The sequence below is a fragment of the Propithecus coquereli genome, unplaced genomic scaffold, assembly GCF_000956105.1.
Source record: "Propithecus coquereli isolate 6110/MARCELLA unplaced genomic scaffold, Pcoq_1.0 Scaffold985, whole genome shotgun sequence".
Classification (NCBI taxonomy): Eukaryota; Metazoa; Chordata; class Mammalia; order Primates; family Indriidae; genus Propithecus; species Propithecus coquereli.
In genome coordinates this window covers 271,521-293,252 of record NW_012156229.1, presented here as the reverse complement: position 1 = coordinate 293,252, position 21,732 = coordinate 271,521, and the positions used below count along the sequence as shown (strand labels likewise).

General features: G+C 48.8%; 1 protein-coding gene across 1 annotated transcript in view; it reads right to left on the bottom strand.

The window, feature by feature from the left end:
• TNR (tenascin R) overlaps window positions 1–21,732 on the bottom strand; it is a gene marked incomplete at its 3' end in the record, with an annotated part of 354,737 nt that overhangs the window by 152,572 nt on the left and 180,433 nt on the right. The window contains exon 2 of the mRNA XM_012665247.1: window positions 3,955–4,055. The remainder of the gene's footprint in view (window positions 1–3,954; window positions 4,056–21,732) is intronic.

Sequence of the window (21,732 nt, the reverse complement as noted above, 5' to 3'; positions counted from 1 at the left end):
GGACACAGGTAAGAGAGGGACCCAGGACTCCATGGAAGAGCTAGTCTTGGCACGCAAGGGGGACGCTGTCTCTCCAGAGAGACAGGACAGAAGCAAACGAGGAGGACGGCTGCGCAGAGGCATTCTGAGAAGGAGAGGGGAGAGGTTGAGCAGCTCTTTCTGCATGGCCCAGGCTCAGCTTGCACAGGTAACAGCCAGGTGAGGCACCCAGCACCATGACGTGTTTCACACGTAACCCACAAGATGTTGAGAGAAAATGGAAATTCTTAAAAAGTACTTTAACAAGCAATGGCCTCTTAGATGACACGCTGTTCACAAAGCGGATTCCAATGGAGGGAATTCTTAACCCACCCCGGGCGGTTCTGGCAGGGCTCCCTCTGACACTCCTCTTTCCCTTCCATAGGGAGCAGCCTTTTGAGCCTGCCTGAGCAGAAGCTTGGGACAGAGCCCAGCGCTGCCATTCTTACTCTGCCGAGCTCCTTCAACCTGTTTTCGTCAGGTGGCCAAAACAGCCATCCGCGTTCAACATGCGCTTTCTGATCCAAGCCACACTTTAAACGGATTACAAATAATTTCCTCCCAAAACCCCTGGAGGGTCACTGGAGTCTGGGGTGAGTCTTGGACTCTAGGGCCAGAGCGGGAGGAGTGGGTTTGCCCACAGCCGTGCCCAGCCCAGGGCCCCTCCCTCCCCAGCGGCTGCGTGGTGTCCGGAGCCTGCCCGCCCAGCGCAAATGCGAGGTTTCTGCACAAGTTTGGCTTCTCCTAAAAGGCTGTAAGAGCAGCTACCTTCGTTGAGCATTCCAGAAGGAAGCTTAAATCCAGGGACACTCCTTCAACAACCACCCACATCCAGAAGGGCAGACCACGTTTTAGGAGTTTCAAGGTTTAATTCTGGTTTGGTTGGGGGAAAACAGGAAGAAAAGACAACTCATTTTTTTTTAATTTGTTTGTAAGAATACATTTACTTCAACATTGAACCACCTATTTATGTTAATGTTTGGTTGTTTTGTTTTGTTTTTTTCCCCTTCCCTGTTCTGTTTTTACCTTTTCTATTAATAAAAACTTACAGAAGGGTATTAAATTGGAAGGCTATATTTATTTGCCTTGAGAAGTGTATTTTTCTTCCCTAGGAATCAATCCACTTGTAAGAGTTACAGAGGAAACTTAAACATTCATGAAATGACACATTTATATTTCTGACTTTATATTGTTCTTGACCAAAGTCGGGTATTAAAAACATTAATAATGAATTAAATGACTGAATCATAGTTGCTCAATAAAAGCTGTTGCTTGGAACTGAAAGTTATCAGAGGATGTGGGGGCTCAGAGAGAAGTTTTTCCATAGGTGATCATCGCTGAAAGATGGAGCTCTGTCCCGGGCCCTTCCCCCGCTTGCCTTTCTTGGAAATGAATGGTCACGGAAACATATCTACACACAGAATCATAGACCTTCATAGATGTACGGGACTGTATAAACACACACGAGCCCAGCTGTAGGCCGCAAAAAACTGTGGGGGAAGGTAGCTCCGTACTTGGAAACCTGTCTGCAGTTCAGAGCAGCCGCCAAGCTGGGAGCTCAGCTCCCCAAATATCACATTTATCTCAATTTGGCAAGAGGCTGAAAACCTATCTGGGACCATTTAAATTCTAATGTTATTAAGAGCTCATCTAATCAGCTTTTAAAATAAGCTGCTTGCAAATGCATGGGGAACGAAGGTGAGAGAGAAGCGAGGAGTCAGCCGGCCGGCGAACGTACCTCGGCTTGCCTTGCCAAAGCGCCGTGAGGGGGCCTGGCTGCCTCCTGTCTGGTAACTTCTGCCACCCTCACCAAGCCATGCCAGTGAAAGGGGATTTGTACGTGCATGGGGGAGAGGGCCAATCTGGACAGCCGCCTTCTCCTGTGAGGTCTATCGGACACTCGTGACAAGGCTTGGCAGGGAAAGATGCATCGGCCTCTGTGCCAGGAGGTGGCTTTGAGATTTAATCAGCAGAGCAACTGGTGCTTCTACACACTACCTCTGAATACTCCGTCCGCAGACTTCTGAGAACTTCCGCTGCCCGGACTCTCTACCCCTGCCCGGACCCACTGACAGTGGGTAGCTGCCTTCATGGGAGGCCCCTCGCGTCTGCCTTTGGTTTGACTGTCCCCAGGCCCAGCCTCCCGCCAGCCCTAGACTGAGGGGAGCTGGCCCTGCCGTGCGCATGGCTCCCGTGTGAGCCGGGCTCACCCCCAGGCCCTGCTTCAAACACCAGGCTCAGCTTGCTGGTCATGAACGTTCTCGGGTTCAGCCTGAGGATTGATTCCCAGACGTAGGACTCGGGGAGGGTCCTAGTCGCTGGGGTGAGGCTGGCTCCAGAGGCGATGGTGACATTTCTCCTCCGCAGTCTTCTTCTCCCCCTGCCTGCCCCCTGCACACCACTCTCAGGTCCTCCCAGGAGTCTCATCCAGGCTGGCAATGTCCTGGGCTCTCTCTTGCATCCTTGCATCCCCTCCACCAAAAGCCTCAGACACCAGGGCTGCATGAAAATATGCGGGTGCCCTGGTCACGCTAATAGGTTGCCTCACATTTCAACCAATATTCCTTAAATATTTATTCCACGTCTATTTAGAGGAGGGTGAAAGCTCCCAGTTCTCCTACTCCCACTGCACCCTAACTCAGAAGTCAGCTTAGGGACCACGTGTTTTCATTTGAGCAAGTTCTTTGGGTGGGGAGTTTAATGCCCCATTGCAACTGGCCTGTCAAATATTCTTTTATCTCCGCAAGCACCACGCAGAGTACTGCCGAGCAAAAACGTTTCCGTCTTAATACGCTGCCAGTGATGCTTTTGTGACAGGGACTCCAGCTGCTGGTCCGCCCTGTCCCAGCTCTGCTGGGTCGCAGAGACCTTGATCTGCAGCAGCTGGTGGCCCAGAAGCGATAAATTAACCAATTCACCCTTGAGAGTGGATAGCTGATAGCCAGCTTCACGCGAGGACGTCTCTCCCGACTTTTTAAATGGCAGGGGTCCTGGGCGGTCCAGTGTCCGGAAGTGAGGCAGGATGCTGCTGGGGGTATTCTGGGCCAGTTCAAACGTGGGGCTTCCGAAAAGCCTCAGCTTATGTCTACAGAGCACCACGATGGATACTGAGTACACGCCGGGACTGAGGAGGGGATGAGTTTCTCCTGAACAAACTTTAGCGATTGTGTAAACAAACAGAGAGGGAAGGCTGGTGGATACATTATCACTGTTTGGTACAATAAAAAAAGGCCACACCTGTTTGAAAAGTTCCCAATTCAGTATATCAAGTTTGAGTGCCCTGGAAAGTTATTAAGGGAGCCAACTATTCACCGTGCCTGCCAGCCCTGTGAATCCTAACAGCCTTCTCCCATGGACCATTTGTTAGAGGTTATTATTTCAACCTGAAAATTCTTCAGACATATATATGTGGTATGAAAAAGGAATTAGGAAAGCCTTTAAATTAAAAGAAATAAAACGACAGGTTTTTCCTCCAGCCATATAGTTATGGATAGAGATAAAGAGATGGATATTTTTTCATAATACTTTATTAGGGCTTTTGGAGCTCCAGAAATTTTAGAGTTAGACTGGTGAATAATTCAGCACTGATTCACGCGGGCCCAGCGCAGGCGCGGGTGGGCTGGGAATCAAGTCTGGCTTCTTGGAGGGACTGAGCACAGTAACACGCTTTTATTATCAACCGCGCCGTGAAATGCATTTCAGAAATATTTTATGAGGAGCCAGAACCGCGGTTCCTGGTTTCTGCAGCTTTTTCAGAGGCTGCCTGAAGCCCAGGGGAGCTGAAGCTGTTGACCAGCTCATTTCAGGGAGACTGTCCCCAGGCCGTTGTTCCAGTGACGAAGGGCCTAAGATCCCTGGGAATATGCGGTTACTAGTGAAAAGCCACAAACTGCCCATTGGAATGACGGATGATAAAAGGCGCACAGGGAACGGTACCTCTCGTGATGGTATCTTTGATGTTCTCTCCTTGCCGCACGCTCTGTAATCCTAACTCCAAAAGAGACCTGGCCTTTCTGCGGCTGGAACGACGCGGCCACCTGAAACAGGAACAAGGGAGGGAGAAACACGTTAATGCTTTCAAAATCAGGAGCCTCAGTTTCCCACTCCAAACGCCATATCGCCTTTAAAATCAATGTGTAGGCACAGCATGTATATTTCTAAAGCCAAGAAAATTGTTACCTAAGTATTTTTTTCCCTCTAGAAAGTTTTATTTCATTAATTTTCTTTCATTCTCATAGCTTTGCAATAAAATGGTAAATATTTGAGGTAAAAACTCTACAGAACAATTATAAATCCAGAAATGGGTTTTATGTGACAAAACTAAGATCTTCGAAAGTGGCTGTAGTAACATACTTAGATGATCTGTTTATGACAAATGCTTGACACCTCCTACAGGAAGCCTCCCATCCGAACCCCTCCCCTCCAAACCGAGACCCTCTTGTGCCCTTAACGTCCTTGGCACTCTGAGCACTCCTATGTCATGAAGGTCACCGTTTACCATAAACCTCTTTGTTGTGCTGTTTTCTTTCCATACTCTCCATTCCTCAAGGCCAGAGTCTGTTCCACTCACTGCTCTAGCTCTACGAGCATGATGCCAGCACAGAGAAGTTCAACAAATAATGAAGGAATACATGCCAAACAGAGTAATTCTCTCAGGTTAGAACCGTCACCAACAGAAGCAGTGACATCCATTCCAAGCGAGAAGCTTGTGAGTAGGCAAATCTGTCAGCCTCTTTAATCAGGGGTCCTATGCAGAACTTGGACCGAGCCTTCCCTACACAATTCCCAAGGGTCTGTCAACCCAGTTGCAGCTGGATAATTACGCCTTCAAGGGCTTGCTTCTCACGAAGCCTGCTAAGCCTCCTCCAAGCGGGGCACGGAGCTTCGGGGATCTCATCCATAGGTGCCTCAAGAGGGTGTATCTGCAAAGATGTGGTGGCATCTGAGAGAGGAAGAAGTAAGCATTTGGCTAACGTATATGTTTGCCCGAATAAATTACCTTCCCTGGAGGACCTCATGAAACCTCAGAATTGGAGGAAGTGTAAAGATCATTTAGTTCTGGAAGGGCAAATAGATTCCATCTCTGGTGGATACTCCAGTATATCAGCAGCAGCTGCCTGCAGAGTGGGGTCATGACGGATTCTGAGGCTGCCTTGTTGGGAAGGCAGTGGCCATCAAGTGGCACAGGACATGGAGGTGGCCAACGCAGAGGTGTGGCAGGTGACATAAATGACAAGTGTTCTCCTCTTCCAGTTCTAAGCTGGCTGTTCATCAAATGGGACAATCACAGGTCCTCAGGACAGTGTAAATGGGATGGCAGCTGCCCACACTTTGCAGCCTACTTTGGGGGCAGACAGCTCTGACACTAGAAAATCTTTCTGTCCATGAAATAAAACCCCTTCTCCTATTTGCTTCCATCCACTGACCATTCTTTTCTTCATCCTATCTGTAAGGTGCTGACCACACTCGCAGAAGGCTGGTCCAATCTCTTTCGAACCAACTAAGTCAAAAGTTACCAAAAGTGTTGGCAAAATCTCCTTCACTTGAGTTCGTTAAATACTGAATATCTTTAACTTGCTCTTTTATTGTATCTGTTTCTCTAGCTAGATATAGGCACAATCATGCTCTCATTGAACTAATATGTTTATTATATTTTGAAGTTTTTCATTTGATATTTTTGAAATCATAAAAGTAATGCATGCTGATTGTAATAAGAGAATCAGTATGAAAATGTATACAGAAAAAGCTAATCGTTTCCCCCAATCTCAGTCCCTTGGGTAACATTTTAATAGACTGGCGTGTATCCTTTCACAGGGTCCTAATATCCCAGGAAACAGCTTGAGAACTGGGTATGCAGAAGATTTCCAGGGACACGCTCTTGAGGGCCACAGCACCTGTGGGGAGCGCAGGGAGCAGAGTTGGCCAGGGGAGCTCCGGAGCCGGCCCGCATTGAGAAGGGATACAGGTCTTTGGATGCAGGCTGCCCCAGGAAGAGGGTGGGCACGGGAGCTCTTTTTGGCTGAGGGCAGTGGTGAAAAGGGTCTCAGCCGTGAGCTGTCAGCAGCCCACACTCCTGGCAGCTTGAGTGCGTCTGTGGGGTGGAGTCTCCAGCACCCAAATATACACCCTCCCTTTTGCTCATTTAAACCTAATTGTGTGTACATGTAAAAAAATATACCAGATATATGGGATGTTTTTGTTTATAGTTTTTAACTGAAATACTTGGCAACTTGCTTTGACTTAACAAACATCATCATTTTCCCTTAATTCATTTATGCATAGTGCACACACATTTACAGGAAAATCGTATTATACATCTAGGCTTTGATAGTGCACACTGCTCGTTTGTTTCTCCATTGCTTGTCCCTCTCCACCTCCTCCCCTTCCCTGCATCATCCACTTCAGCCCTCGACAGCATGGAGCATATCCTTTTATATTTCCTTTCGCACTCACCTAAACACACATACACATATGTAAACATGGATTCGAACACTTGTTTACTCTTTCAGTCATTGGCAGCAACAATTTGCTAAGAGCCTTGTGAGCACCAGACCCATTGAGGCACTGAGGATGTGAAGAGGACACAGCCCCTGCCCTGTAGGGGCTTCTGTCCACGAGGGACAGGGCCCCAGGGGCTGGTGCCCGGGAAGTTCACTTTTGCAGGCAAGCCCCAAGCACATGGAGAGTATTTACCGGATTAGAACATGGGACTTCTGTATTCTAGTCCTGTGCTCTTTTCCATTTAAACAATTTTTATTTTTTTAAAACAGGTTTCAAACTGTGGGCTGAGCAATGGCCAAGCAGGATTGGAGGGAGCATGTGCCGATCTTCCCGAAGTCATGGCCGCACTCGCTCTGACAGGACGAAGTTCATCACGGACCCGATACATGGCCCTTGTGATACGACACACATTGCCTCACTAACAGATTCACTCAGTTTGATTAACAAGGCAGACAGCCCTAATGATATCACACAAAGGCCTTATCTTAAGGTAGGTTTTCCTGTAACTGGTGACAAGACAAAGGATTATTATGACAGCAATTGAAGCTGGTGTGTCACAATGTAGGCAAGCATTCCTGCGGCAGCAAGTTCTGGAAGCAAAACCGTTAGCTGAGATGAATATCAGGCACGGGGCTCGTGCTCCCAGATCCTCCTGGCTTACACACTTCCAGAGAGAGGGGAGTGGGGAGGGAGCCAGGGGGCGGCACCACGAGACACACGCAAGAGTGGGGAGCAGGCTGACCTGCCTCCCCAGCAACGTCGCAAATGGATGTGTTCTTTCTGTCCGCTTTCCTAGCCTACTTATTGCCTTGCTTGTCCCCGCTCCAGCACCCAGCATTATCTGGGGCCAACTTGTAATAGCTCATCTTTGAAAAAAATTCCTATAAAATATGTCGAGAAAAGGTGCATTATATTTTCCTTCCTCATCAAATGCTGCTCCCTTTGCACTGAAGGTGCGTTCAGCAACCCAGGGGCCTTGTTTGTATTTTGCAGGGTGGTCTCCCTGTCCTGACTGCCCAGGCGGGAGCGGAGGATCTGGGCAGCCCAGGAGACCTTGTTGACCTTGGTCACAGATTTTGTCGGACACTCTGTGTTTTCCCCCCTTTGACTTAGGTGAATCATGGGCAGAAGGCAGGCACCGGCCAGGCCAGGTGAGACGTGGCAATCGAAAGCTGCAGAGGTTTCAGCCTTCACCGTACCAGCGCACTTTGGTATTCACTGTAAACTTCAGTACTTGAAAGGTTTAGGCTGGTGCACTGCCAATTGCTGGAGATGTTCCGGTAATAGCTATTTGATCCCAAGGATGCTGATCAGCTCTAGGCAAAATTACCCAATACCCCAAAGTACGATCAATTCATTTTTCCCTCAATTCTCACAGCAGTTGGATGCTAAAGAATAGATCAGATTTCAAATGGCCAAAAAATTGTACTTGGTCATCTTAGCGTGAAAATGGGAAATTTAGGCAGCTATTGGTGATCCGACCCATATTCTGCTCACAAAGACTCCTATCAGGAGGGAACTTGAATGACTGTTGTTTTGGACTCCTACTTTCAGGCATACAAATTGGGATGGCTCTTAGAAAGATTTCTCTGGCCCACTGGTATTGGAAAGATTTTGCAATTCAGCAGAGTGTAAAAAGTTCATGAATTCTCAATTTATTTATTGATGCATAACATATTACCCTAAAACTCAGCGATTCAAAACAATAAACATTATCTCATAGTATCTGTGGGTCAGGAATTCAGAAATGATTTATCTAGGTGGTTCTGGTTCAGGATCTCTCGGGTGGTTTCAATCAAGGTGTTGAAGGCTGCAGTCATCTGAAGACCCACTAAGAATAAAGGATCTGCTTCCAAGATGGCTCGTTCAAGTGATGCTGGTCATTGCAGGATACTTCAACTTCTCCCCACACGGGCCTCTCCAGGGCTGCTTGAGTGTCCTCACAACATGGTGGCTGGCATCCCTCAGGGTGAACAATGCAGGAGAGAGCAAGGTGGAAGCCACGATGTCTTTTATGATTAACCACACTATCATCTCTGCAACATTCTATTGTTACACAGGTTAGTCGTATTTAATGTGGGAGGAAGCCACACAAAGTTATGAATGCTAGAAAGCAAGGATCGATTGGGGGTCAACTTGAAGGCTAGCTGTCACCATGCTTTTTTGCTTTATTAGTAATGGTAAACACAAGGAAGAAGACATTTCCATTTCTTGTATCTCTCTGCAACAACAAATGGAAAGCATGAAATTTGTCTCAAATCCTAACCTAGGCACACAATTTTGGAAAAGGCATTTACTTAATCCCTCTAAGCACGCATTTTCGAATCTCTAAAATAGAGAGAATAGCATTTCTTTACGATTGCTATGAGGATTACTTAGTTAATATATGTAAAAGGCTTAGCTCAGAGTGCAGCAGCAGGAGGAACTCAAACCTTGTTAGTTCCTTTCCCTTCTCCCTCATTCTTTCCTCTCTGCTTCATCGTGTAACAACTGAGAATGCAGCTAAACATTGGAGTTGGCCTTCCTCCCGCCTCACCCGCCTCCACCCTGGTTGGTAAACCAAGGGAGGGGCTCAGCCTTGGCTATTAAGGTTTGTCTTTCCCTAAGGAAGTTTTGCTGAGGCTTAATAAAGTCGGGATGTGTGAGAGACACTGCAGTTCTTTCATATCTTAATTAGCAATTAATTAAGAGGAGGTGCTGGTGTCTGGAATATCTGACAGACAGACTCCATAATTATCTTTTATTATTACTGCTAATGGAAAAGATGGTCAGGGGGGGTTCAAGTTTTCCCAGAATCTCAGGTTTAATTGAATGACCCAGCAGAGAATCAAAATGAACAAGCTGCTCTTTCCACATTGTTTTATTAAAGATATTTTGAAATTGGGTGGTGCCTTGCACTCAGGACCTCTGCTGGCCTGTTATCTTAGGCTGTGATCTGTAACTGGGTGCCACCTCGGGGTGGTGGGGTCCCTCCGGGAAAGCCAACAGTCACATTTTGATGATGATGCTGGCTGCATTTCATTAACATCCCTCTCCTCCCCGCAGGGAAAGCCTTGGTTTGGAGGTCAGAAGCGAACACTGCTGGAGAAGAGAAGGGAGGCGCTTTTTTAATGTTGCCATAGTGATGCTGGTCTCGGTCCCTGCGAGGTGCTACCCAGGAGGTGCCTCCAATCCCCAACTCAACGGTGGTGGCTCAACACTCTCAGGTCCACACAGGACGGTGGCCTGGAAGCCAGCCCTGCTTGGAGGCCTGCTGGGTGAGCTCTCTGGGGATTTGGGAGAGTCAGCTGGGGCCTGGCCTCCTTTGTATTCTGAACTCAGGCTCCATGGACTCTCCACAGAAGTTTAGCAGTAATTAGACCAGCCACGCTAAGCCGTCAGTATTGGGAGTTCACCTGGGACAGCTGAACATACATCCAACTGCCTTCTCACCCCGGGGAGAGCTGCGCGGTGCTGCCGCAGGGGGTTATTTTGGGCAGAATAGGGGTCCGTCTCCATCCGCACATGGGTATGTGTTTGTATAGATTATATACTACTTCCTAGATTTAGTGCTACCTCATTACCGTGATTTCTGAATAGATTATTTGGAGGCATCCTCCTACTCTGCCCACGTGCGTTAGGGCTCTGACCTGAGAATCTGGCAGGTCTGAGTGACAGTTGGTAGCCCTTGTCAAGTGAGCAGTTTCCACTATGCACAACTCACGATTCAGACTTGAGATAATTCATCAGGTCTAACAGGAAATTTGAGGTCAATGGGACAGCTCATGTTAGTGGGGCTGCAAGATTCTGGCTGGTGCTCTGGGCTGCCGTGGCACAGACTGGCTCGCCCAGCCCCGGTGGCTATGCCAGAACATTGGGGCCCTTTTCCAAAGCTGGGCTCCATGTGTGGTTTTGGGCCTATATTCATGGTGCTTAGAGTCGGTTCTTCGCTGAGGTCCCCGATCAGCATTCCCTGTGCCTTGATGTCCCTTGAATGAAGAAACTTCAACCTAATAATCCTCTGTGGAGCAGCTTTAGTGCATGAAAAACAGATTAGTAACGAGTGCCGCATCTCAATGCCAAACTACCACTCCAAGTGTTGGAAGTGGCTCTCTCCGGATGATTTTTTAAAAAATCTCCTTTGTCTTTTGCTGCTTAATCCGTATTTATTAACTTTTCTATAGTGTTTATATTTTGCTTTAGTAATGAGGAAATACATGTTATTTAAACATTTTAGAAACTATGGAATTTAGAAAGCTTTATTTCATCAAGCTTTATGGCACTGCTTCTTAGCCCGGAGTTCACAGAGGGTCCCTGAACTTAGATGGAAAAAAACCGCACCATTAATTTCACCTAATTTCAACCCCTAACAAAAATTTAGCAGTTCCTCTCATTCTGAATGTAGGCAACAAGTCACAGTAGTATTAGCAGTAGCTATAATTTCGTCACCAACAGAAATCACAGATTTTTTTATATCTCATTACAGTTGTTGCAGATATATGGAAATATTGTTTAAGCTTATTACTGACTTCAAAATTCCAGGAGTTATCAGACCTGCCAGCAGATCTTGTTATTTACCATGTTAATAAAGAAACACATGTATTACCATAACACAAATTTGATTTTTTGGTATTTTGATAGCGGTATTTCAATAAAAATGTAGTTTCTTCTATAATCCTATGTATTTTATTTTATGCCTTTTACTGTTATTCTGGGAAGGAATCCATAGGTTTCACCAGGCTGCCAAAGGAAACCGTGACATTAAAAGGGTCAGAATCCTCCTAAGAGCCAAGGGGCGAATGCCACTGTCACCCCCATTCTACGGTCAGAAAATCAAGACACGAAGAGGCTGAGTAACTGACGCAAGGTCATTGGGCTTCCACGTGGCCTCGCTGGGACGAGAGCTCGGAAAGGCAGGATCCAGATGGCTCCTCTGTCCTTCCCTGAGCCCCACAGATGAGTCAATATTTAACGTAGCACATCATGTGTTTGTGCGAGGCCGAGTCATCCGCTCAGGCCTGCGAGTCTGATGGGGTGTGTTTGACCTTCCCAGCTAGAGCACAGATGCCTCAAGGGCAGGGTCTGAGCTGCTTGGTTTCTGTTGAGCCCTCGGATGCCCCCAGGAAGTGAAGCTAAGGAATACATTCCAAGCACTAAGATATTTAGCAAATGTTATAGAATTTCAGGCATTGAGGGGACCCCTCCCCGCCAACACACGTTCCAGCCTCACCTTGAGAGTTGTAAGTCATCACGTGTCCTCGGCCATGCTGGCCATTCTTGCCGTGGAAGCTCTTCCTCCCTGGCTAGGAAGGCTCCCAGAATCCACTCTGCTTCTTCCCGCCCCGCCTTCCATCCCCAGCTCTTTGCCCACAGCCTCTCTGCCTCCGAAGGGAGCAGAAAGTTCTGGTGGCCAAAGCCTGACAGAGACGAATGCGTCATTACTAGGAGGCCTCCATGCACGGTCGCTAAGTGACCACCAAACCTGGAACACGCACTGGAAGGGCACTCCTTGGAGAGCACTGAACGGCCTAATTGCATTTGTTAGCCATCGATCACCAGGGTAATTTCCTGTCTTAAGACGTGTGCTCTCCTCAGAGAAAGAAGCCTAAAATGAGGCCAGAAAGGGAAAGAGAAAGCTTCGGAGCTAAGGTGAGCCCTGGTCCTCTCTTCACCTGATATAGAGCCGGGCCTTGCCCAGCTGTGGACAGAGGGGAATATTTCTTCTCTCCTTTCAGCGGCTCTGGTGGGGCAGGTAATTGCTTGCCCAGTGCGTGGGTGGCAAAGGTGCGATCCTCAGGCCCAGAGGCTGAGTATATTTTTTCTAATGGCGGCTCTCAGGCCCTCCTCAAAGGTAGCCAATTTCCTCTCCAAGGACCTGCCCTGAGGGCACAACCTTATGACTGGCCCAGGAATCCCTGTGTTCCCGGAACAAGTTCAAGTTTAATTTGCTCGATATCATCATTTCCCTTGGATCTGCAATTAAGGGGGGATCAGTTGCTAGAGCGATAAAAGATCATCTTCCCAGGCCTTTGATGAAGGACTCTCCCGTGGGTTAGGTCGGGCTGTGAGCCAAAGCCCTGCTGCTTCCCCGTTACCAACACGAGCCGGAGAACATAGGACTCTGAGCACAAGACATGGCGGGTGCCAGAGTCCCTGTCCCCGGTCAGGCACCTCTGTGGCCCAGGGCTCGCTCCTGAGATCTGTGCACTCGTGGGTGACCGCTGGGGAGCCAGGAGGGAGTGCCAGTCAAACAGGAAGTGGATCCAGCTAAGGGTCAAGTGCAAATCCAGTGGGGACATGATTGCTGTTTTGAATGAGATAATTCTCTTTTGGGTGAAGACCCTCCAAAGTCAAAATCTAGCACAGTAGAATATTTAAGAAATCCGAGCCAGGGCAGAATACGGGAGGCAGAGCCGGAGGTCAAGAGCTTGGTGTGCACAGGAGCAGCCCGGGAAGCTGGGCTCAGGCAGAGCAATGCAGGAGGGGCCCAGGGGGCCATCGCCAGGCTGGGTGTCCAGAGCTGCTCTGCCCAGGTGCTGGCTTTTTGGGAACTGGGAAGTAGAGACACAGGGCTGGAGCAGAGAGAGTGGCCACCTGTGGTGTGACTACAAGGCCACTGTCCCTTGGGTTACAATGGCTTGAGTAGAGTCTCGATCTTGGCAGGACCTGTGTTCAAGTCAGAAAGCCCCCTGGGAAAAAAAGGTTGAAGATATTCCCCCTGCAGTCCATTTCCAAATACGGAGGTAGAGGAGTCTAACCCAGCATAGAGGAGTGTGGATTGTGGGCTAGCATGAAGTGGACCCTGGAAAATGAAAGTTTATTTTCTTTCATCAGCATCTGGGTCTTCAAAAATTAAAATCCTATCTAAAACCTTGACTTATTGGGGTTCCGGTATGATCAGTCCCATGTTTTATGGAGGGTCCTATTGCCATGTGGGGTTAGTCCACACTTCTTTGGATGAGATGTTCAGAGTATTGCAGGTTGACCTCCGCCTCTGGCCTCCATCTGCCCTACGTTGCCACACCCTTTGACAAACACTTTAACAACCAAAAATATTCCCCCCTACACGCATTTCCCAATGTCCCCAAGGTGGGAGGGAGGAGGCAGGCACCACGGGCTCCGGCTAGTCCAGCTTCTTTCTTGGCCGACAGAAGGTTCCTGATCTCCCAGAGGTTGGGTCTATGCTCAAGAGCCTGAGGCAAAGGCCCAACAGCCTCCCCAAACACCAGGATTTCAACCTGGTTAGAGCCAGCCAGTCCCGAAGTGGATGTTTCAGGATAAGGCCCTCCTCGTGGGGTAAGAGCCAACTATGCTTTCAACATTTCCCACTCTCACATGTATGTTTGAACGGGTGCTGTGGGACGCTCGAAAGCACACACAGAGACTCTTTCATCCTGGTCTCCTCAGTCGGTGAGGGCCCGATGACTGTGACAGCGTAGCCCTGAGAAAGACCAGAGCCCCTTCTCAGACTGAACCCGTTCCACTTCTCACAGGGCAGCCTGCTGTCTGCACCCCTCCCCAGGAAAAGAAAGAACAAAACAATTTCGCTGATCACTTGTTATCTGTGAGACCTAAAAACCACTGGAGATAAAGAGATAAATAAGAAGTGGTTACTGCTCTTGGGAAGGAAGCTCACGGTCCACGACACAGCGTACACGCCGTCACACACATATAGAGACACTTCCACGTGGCTTCTGCACCAAAGGTCTAGGGGACGTGTAAACAAACCCAGCAGAAACCCAAGCGTTGGGTCCAGGAAGGCTCCCAGGGGAGAGAAGTCAGATGAAGACAGGAGTGTCCAGGCTCAGAAAGGGGAAACAGTATCTCAGGCAGAGAGAACCACTTGTGCTGAGACCTTTTGGCTCCTGAATCTTTGCTTGGGATTCATTTCCTTAGGGTGAGGCTAGGGGGAAACACAGACCCTCTCAGTCCCTTCTGGGAATATGCCAGAACCAAGAAGGCGTATCGTTAGGCAAGGCCTTTGCTTACGCAGTGTGATAGGAAAGTCTTCAGCCTCCGAGTCTCTGTTTCCGAAACACACATTTCTACCATTAGATGCATACCTTTTTGCTACTGTTCACCTCTCACAGAGATATCTGCATGTTAAACCAAATCGTAAGTCACTGACACTATGGCATGAACTAGTCTCATCAATTACTGGTCTGGGACACCCAGAGAGAGGAGGGACTTATGGACTGCCGTGGAGGACATCAAAAGGGCAGAGGGAGCATGGTAAGGCCACCAAAAATAGAGATAAGGAAGACAAATTAAATCTCCCTCATGCTTGCTGTGTTTTGCCAGAACGGACAGCAAAAGAGGCACCAGTTCTAAAATCGGTCTCAGATGTAGAGCGGGGAGGGAGTCAGCACTGGGCTTGATTTTTGGTTTTTTCTTTTGTAGTCAGACCACATCATTGCCATGGCGATTCCCCCATCAGCTAGCCCTTCCTCTGATCACGCTGTCAAGAGCCACCCCGATGACAGAGGTTCCACGTGACCACCCTGACTCAGAAGCCGTGGGGCCCTCCCACAGACAGCGTGTGGAAGAAATCTCAGGCACGCTTCACCCCTGCCTGCAGCGGAGCCGGGAGGCTGCCCTCCCGAGACATCACTGATCGCATCCCCGGACAGTCCTCTAGCTCCAGGCTTTGACTCAAATATTTGTGTGGTGATGCTGGACTCCCAGGAGAACCAAATTATCAGAACCTGGGGGTGGTGGTCAGAAAAGAACGGTTTCAATTTCCTTTTATTGGTCAGGATCACTGTTAGAATTGCACAAAGCGGATCCCCGTTGACTCAAGACAGCTACCGGCTCAGAAAAGGGCCTCTTAGCCCTCTCGCTGTGGCAGACCAGTCCCACCTTTGCATAGCCCAGGCCAGAGCGAGAGGGTTTGGTCTCCTTGGGAGCAAACAGGCGCCCCAGCCCAGGTCTGAAAAAGAACTGCCAGGCAGCGTCTCCCACACGTTCTTCCTTTACCATATCTCCTGCCTCTCCCGGCATTCACTCCAACCCGCCCACTTCTCCCCATCCCCAGAGCTACTCATTTCTCTCAGACCCTCTTAGCTCCAGCATGTTTCACCACCTCTACCGCCTCCTCCTCACTGGGCTTCCTGTTCCACTGTGAACCCACTTCCAGTCCATCCTCCACGCTGCTCCCAGAAAGATTGTTCTAAAGCAAATCTACTCTCCCAAGGTTCCAGGTGTGCCCAAGATCTGTTATGATCCGGCCCCACTTACCTCCCCCACCTCCTCTCTGCATGCCCACTCTCCCCTGCCTCCTCTCTGCGCTCTAAGCACACGTGGCTACTTACATACTTCCAATCCCCATGCTCTCTCTCCCTCTGGGCCATCCTCCAAGATTCACCTCCTCCAGGAAGACTGCCTGACATTCCAGGGATGGGTCAGGTATAATCCCTCTACCTCCCCTCCCTGTGCCATGAACTCTCATAAAAACCTTTTCCAAGCTGTGTTGCAATTGCCATATATAAACCAGCATATCCTCAGTGTAAGGGAAAGTGCATTTGTAGGCAACAGGTTTCTTAGGACAAACTGAGGTGACTGCCACAGCCTTCCTTCTGGCCCAGCCCCTGGGTAGCTGGCCTTCTGGGGAGTCATCGGTCAGCACACGCTTGTAACCAAGGTGTTATCTCCTGTGTGATCCATGTGATCACACTTTCCCGTGGCATGTTGCTGCTGTTGTTCAGAGCCATATATAAGCACTCGCCATGTTCTCGGCCATGCTTTTCGCTGCTGCTGCGTCCCCCTGACAATAAAGAGCATCTCGCCTGCCTGCTGCCACTCGCCCTTTCTTCCAATTTCCAAAACCTGCATCGGAGCACCCGCTAGCCACAGAGCTCCCTCCTCACACTCAGCACCCGGCTTGGAGCCTGGACCCCAGAAGAGGCCAGTAAGTGTCCAACCAATGCAGGAGTGCTCGGGGCTCCTGAGGGCAGTTCCTGCCCCTGTGGCTTGGAGAACTCAGTTCTCTCGGTCAAGGGAAAGCACTCCGGTTACGTACTGCCGGATGCTGCTAGAAGCTGTGTGCAGAGGCAAAACAAACAAGCGATTAAGTAATGGCAGGCAAGTATTTCACTGAGAGTCCTATCCAAATAAAATAACAGGAAAAGTGCCTTTCAGTACTGATTAACCGCAGCTGAGAATTAAAGATCATTTGTAACAAATCATTACAGTCAACTGATTAAAAATGAATGAGTTTGTACAGAGAACCATTACTGAATCTGAGGTTGAGAAAAAAGACAGTTAAAGCACATTAGCACGAGACTCCCAACCTGCGCAGTGTTGCCGCACGAGGTCCATCTGCCGTTCGCACCGAGGGGAGGCCACATGGGGAGAGAGGGCAAGAATCTGGGTCCGAGTTCTGCTTGGGGTCCAAACCTCCTGCCTGGCTTGTGGAATTGGTAAGGTCTGAGCTCCCGCACTTGTCACTGAGAAAATGGGGTTAATAACACCACCAATACTAGATCGAACCGTATGAAGTTGCCGACACTTGACCACATTTGGCCTCCAGAAATGGCAAGTTCGTATGGTTCAACCTCACATTTACCAAACAAGGCTGTCGCGGGGATCAGGATGAGATATGGCTGTGAATTGAAAGATGCTCTACAAATACATCTACAAAAGCCACGCCAGAAACATGTCCATCGCTAAGGTAATACCGTGATAACCGACAGCTGCGTGGTGCTCAGCTTGATGGCCACTGTGTTTGGGGCAAATCCCAGGAAATTCTTCACTTGTATTAATTGTTAGCTTGAAGAAAGGGGAAACAGGAGACCAAAAAGAAATAAAAGAATTCCACCAACCCCAACCCAGACCCCAACCCCTGTCAGCCTTGCCTCTCGGAAGGGACACTGTGCCCTGCTGTGCTGGTGTGTTATTTGTGAGCGTCAGCTCTGCTGTCACTGTGAATTCACAGCAGGGCAGAGGGATGCACAGAGCCCATCTCCAGCTCCTGGGTCCAGTCCCCATATCTGCTCTCTGTCCTGCCCTTGCTATCAGGAAATGTAATCAGAGTGACTGGCATAACAGGAGTTCTCCATAAATGTTTATTTGAATAAATGGATGAACCAATGAATGAGCTCTAAACCCTGCTCATCCTGTTGCCTGTTCTTTTGCCATCTGACAGAGCCCAAGAAAGTATAAAGGCACTCTGAGCCCACACCTCCAAGTCATGGAATCAACATAATCGCATCTCCTGATTAGACGCAAACATCGACTAGCAATTTCTTCATAATTACAAAATGCTTGTGATGAAACAGCTTATTCTTAATCAAACAACTTCTATAATACATGGCATTGGTCCAAACCCTTTATTTATTAAATAATCATATATATTAATCATACATACACATAATTCTTTAAACTCTCTTTTTCCAACTAACTTATTCCACCAAATTCTTGATTCTTTCGAATGCTTTTGCCCTCATGCAGGCAAGAATGTACTCTCTCTTCACCCTTGTTAATTCATTTTCCTGAAGTGTAGATGAATTCCTGGTTCGACCCTGTGCACGCAGCTGCTGTCTGGAACTAGCAGGCAGAGCTCAGGGCCAGCTTTGCGAGCATGAGAACCATGCAGTCACCGGGGGCCCTGCGCTCAGAAGGGCCCCTGCTTGGTTTATTGCTTTGCTATTGCCTTTTAGAAATTCCTAATAATGTTTGAACAAGGAGCCCCACATTCTCATTTTGCACTGGGCCCTGTAAAATTAGTAGCCAGTCCTGGCAGAGATGGAGAGGAAAGAAAGTAGTGAGAAAAACCAAAACGAAGACAGAAAGAGTTATGGTACAATCCAGGCTTAGGGATTCCAGGGGAGAGTGGAAAGGAGAGCCTGAGCTGGCTGGGGGGTCACCCAGGAAAGCCGCAGGGCAGAGAATACAGCTGCGGAGGAACTGTTGTAGTTGCAGAGACAGGCTCTAGGGAAGTGAGGTGTGCTAAGAGATCCTGCAAGGCTGTCAGATTCAGGCTATTGGGGCTTCAGAGAGAGAGAACTTTTAACATGCAAGCAAGAAGTGAGTCCTCCAGCAAAGGAGACAGACCACGTTTCCTGGAGCCAGGCAGGAAAACTGACAACTGGAAAAATCTGACCATGGTGTTAATGCGACCCAGACTGGATTGTGTCATTCATTTGTTTATTCCTTCCCTCAATAAACATTTATTGAGTATCTAATGCATATGTACCGTGTTAGTTCCTGGGCAATTTCAACGATGATAATGATTCCGTGCCTGCTCTGAGGAACTCACAATCTGTATAAGAAGAGAAAGACGTGAATGACAATGCAACGTGGTTAGTGTTACAACAAAAGGTCAGCATTACCGATCGTGGAGCAGACGTGAGGGGAAGGGGCAGGGTTGGGGAGGGTTTTATGAAAGGTGCCAAGGCTAGATCTTGAAGGATCAGAAGGAGTTTACCAAGTAAAGAAAATGAGAAGAGCATCTGGGCAGAGGGGATAGCATGAATAAGTAAGGAAATGAGAAAGAAACACCATGGGGCATTCTTGATACTAAGGAGGCGTCCAGTATGGCCAGGGCAGAGGAAACCGGCAGTGAGCAGCAGGGAAGGGGGTGCAGAGACAAGTAGGATCCTGATTGTGAAGAACCCTGGATGCCAACACGGAGCCTGGATTCTACGTCGGGTAAGCGGAAGAGCCTTGGAAGTTCTTGAGCAGAGGAGTGGCGCGATCACATTTGGGGGATGTGGGGAGATAGCATTGCTGCAACGCAGAGGGGGACTCGTGGAGAGTGACTGAAGCAGGCTGGCCAGGGAGAGAATAACTCACTACTAAAAGTCAAGCGAGGGATACTGGGAGCCCCAAGCAGGCAACAGCAGAGTAAGTAAGGAGCAAGGAAGACAGTGGAGATGTATGCTAAAGGTGGAAGGAACCGTAATGGACTCATCGGATGGGATGAGATAGGGAGGAACAATGGAGCCTTCTCGGGTTTCTGCATTAGACGTTTGGGTTAACAGCACTGTCATTAACTGTGAGGAAGCGGAAGGGAATAGAGAGATAAGAAAATGAGTTGACTTTTGGACATGTTAAGTTCAAGGGACCTGCTAAATATGTTCAGCAGGGCTCTGCGCTGCAGATTTGGAAGCTATAAGAACCATCGACACTTAAGTGAAGGGCACGGGTAGGATTACCCATAGAGCAAGTGTAAAGCAAGCAGCTCAGAGAGCACCAATACTTAGGAAGAGGGTGGAACACGATAATCTAGTGAAAGAAGCGAGGAAGGAGCTATTGGAAAGGTAGGAGAACCGGTGTGGTATTGCTTTTCCCTCCCATTCGCTGTCTTTCTTGGAAGATGGTCATATGCACCTGCTCATTGCAAGTGGGAGGAGTTTAACTCTTTGATCCCTTGATGTCAGGCTCGGGGCACGTGACTTGCTTTGGCCAAGGAGATATGAGCAAAGGTGACGCACACTATATCCGAGCAGAAGTTCCAGGAGTTGCTGCGTGACTCGGCCTTAGCCCTCTGCCTCTGCCATGAGATCGATCACCTGCTCATCCTGCCTCCCCAAACGAAGAAGGTATGTGGAGCAGAGCAGTATCCAACCCTCGGCTGATGCGGAATTCGAGCATTAAGAAAAATCTTGATTGTGGTAAGACACTGAGATTTGGGGATTATTGCCTGAGTGTTACAAAAATGCTGACTGTTACAACCAGAAAGGAATAATGTCTCAGAAATGAAGGAAACAGTTTGAGAAAAAGTGAGTGATTAGTGGGGTCAAAAGAGACAGAGAGGCAATTAGGTGCAGCACTAGGGAGGTCAGAGGCGACCTGAGGGAGAAGTTTTAGAGAGGTGTGGCGGAAGCTGAAGCCAGACCGCTATGAATCCAGGCATGAATGGGAGGTGAGGAGGTGGAGACTGTAGGTGCAGATTACTCATTTAACACCGACGTTGACTGTGGAAAGAAAGAAATGTACAGAAAGAAACAGCTTAAGGTGGAGCTAGAGTAGGAGGAAAGTTTCATTCAGGATAGAAGAGATTTGAAACCGTAGACCGAGGAGGCGGATTTGGTGGAAGTGGAGATATAGATTTTCAAAGCATTGAGGCTGTATGCCTGGAAATGTTTGTATCTGTGATTCCCTAATAATATCAAACATAATAGCAGTGAACACATAGTGCTCACTAAGTGCCGGCCACTGCTTTGATTGCCTTCCAAGTATTCATTTATTTAATCCTCAAAGCAACTCCATGCTGTAGATACCATAGTTATCATTCCCATTAGATAGATGAGTAAACTGAGGCATAGAGAGTTTGATTAACTCATTCAAGTTCACACAGCTAATAAATGGCGAAGCCAGGATTCAAACAGAGGCCACCCAGCTTCAGAGAGCAGGTCCTTACTAGCACACCCCATTGCCTGCCACGGGGTATGGGAAGAGTTTGAGCCGTAAGCACTGCCTGGGAAGGTGATGTGCCGGAGCGGGCCATGTGCACGATGAGTGAGGGAGGTGGCAGAGCCCCTGAGGAGAAAGTCCTGGCTTCTTGGGGGCGTGAAGGTGTCGAGTGATGAGCACTGAGCCTTCCACGTGGGGCACCAGGTTGGTTTGCTCAGTCGCCCCCCAGCCTCTGTCAGTCTGACCGGGATTGGAATGTGAGCAGAGACAGGAGGAGAAGAGGGGAGAACTTAGATGAAAAGGAGAGCAGAAGGATGTAAGGATGGGAGAAGAGAAGCAGCCAAGCTCGCGTTGCTGACCCACGCCGTGCCAAGCACCAGGCCAGAGCCAAGGACGCCAGTAGGAGGGCTCGGCTCCTTCTCCAAGGGGGTGCCCAGGACACGGTGAACATGGACATAAAGAGGCCACTTTGACCTGGGGGTGAGGTTAGGTGTGGCGTGGGAAGGCTACGGAAAAGCAGGCCCCCGGGCGACAGAATTTGCTGGCGTGGGGTCCATGGGGCGGGAAGCAGAACTGCCCGCAATCCCCCGTCTTAAAGATGCCCGCTCTCTCCACCGCCTCTCTGCGAGGATCAGGCCACGACTAATGCGCTGTGGAACTTGGCTCCAACCTGGACTAAAGGCAGGGAGGCCATGAGGGCAGGGCTGCTTTTCAGAGTTCAAAGCTGGAGAAATCTGAAATGGTGTCACACACCCAAGTACCCAGGCGCCGTGTGCCTTTTAGGAGGCATTTCAAAGCGCGAGTGGCCTTTCATCACTGCTGAGGCCGTAGGGCGTGTTGTGAGTTGTCAGATCACCCTCCGTCACCGTGTGCAGAGGA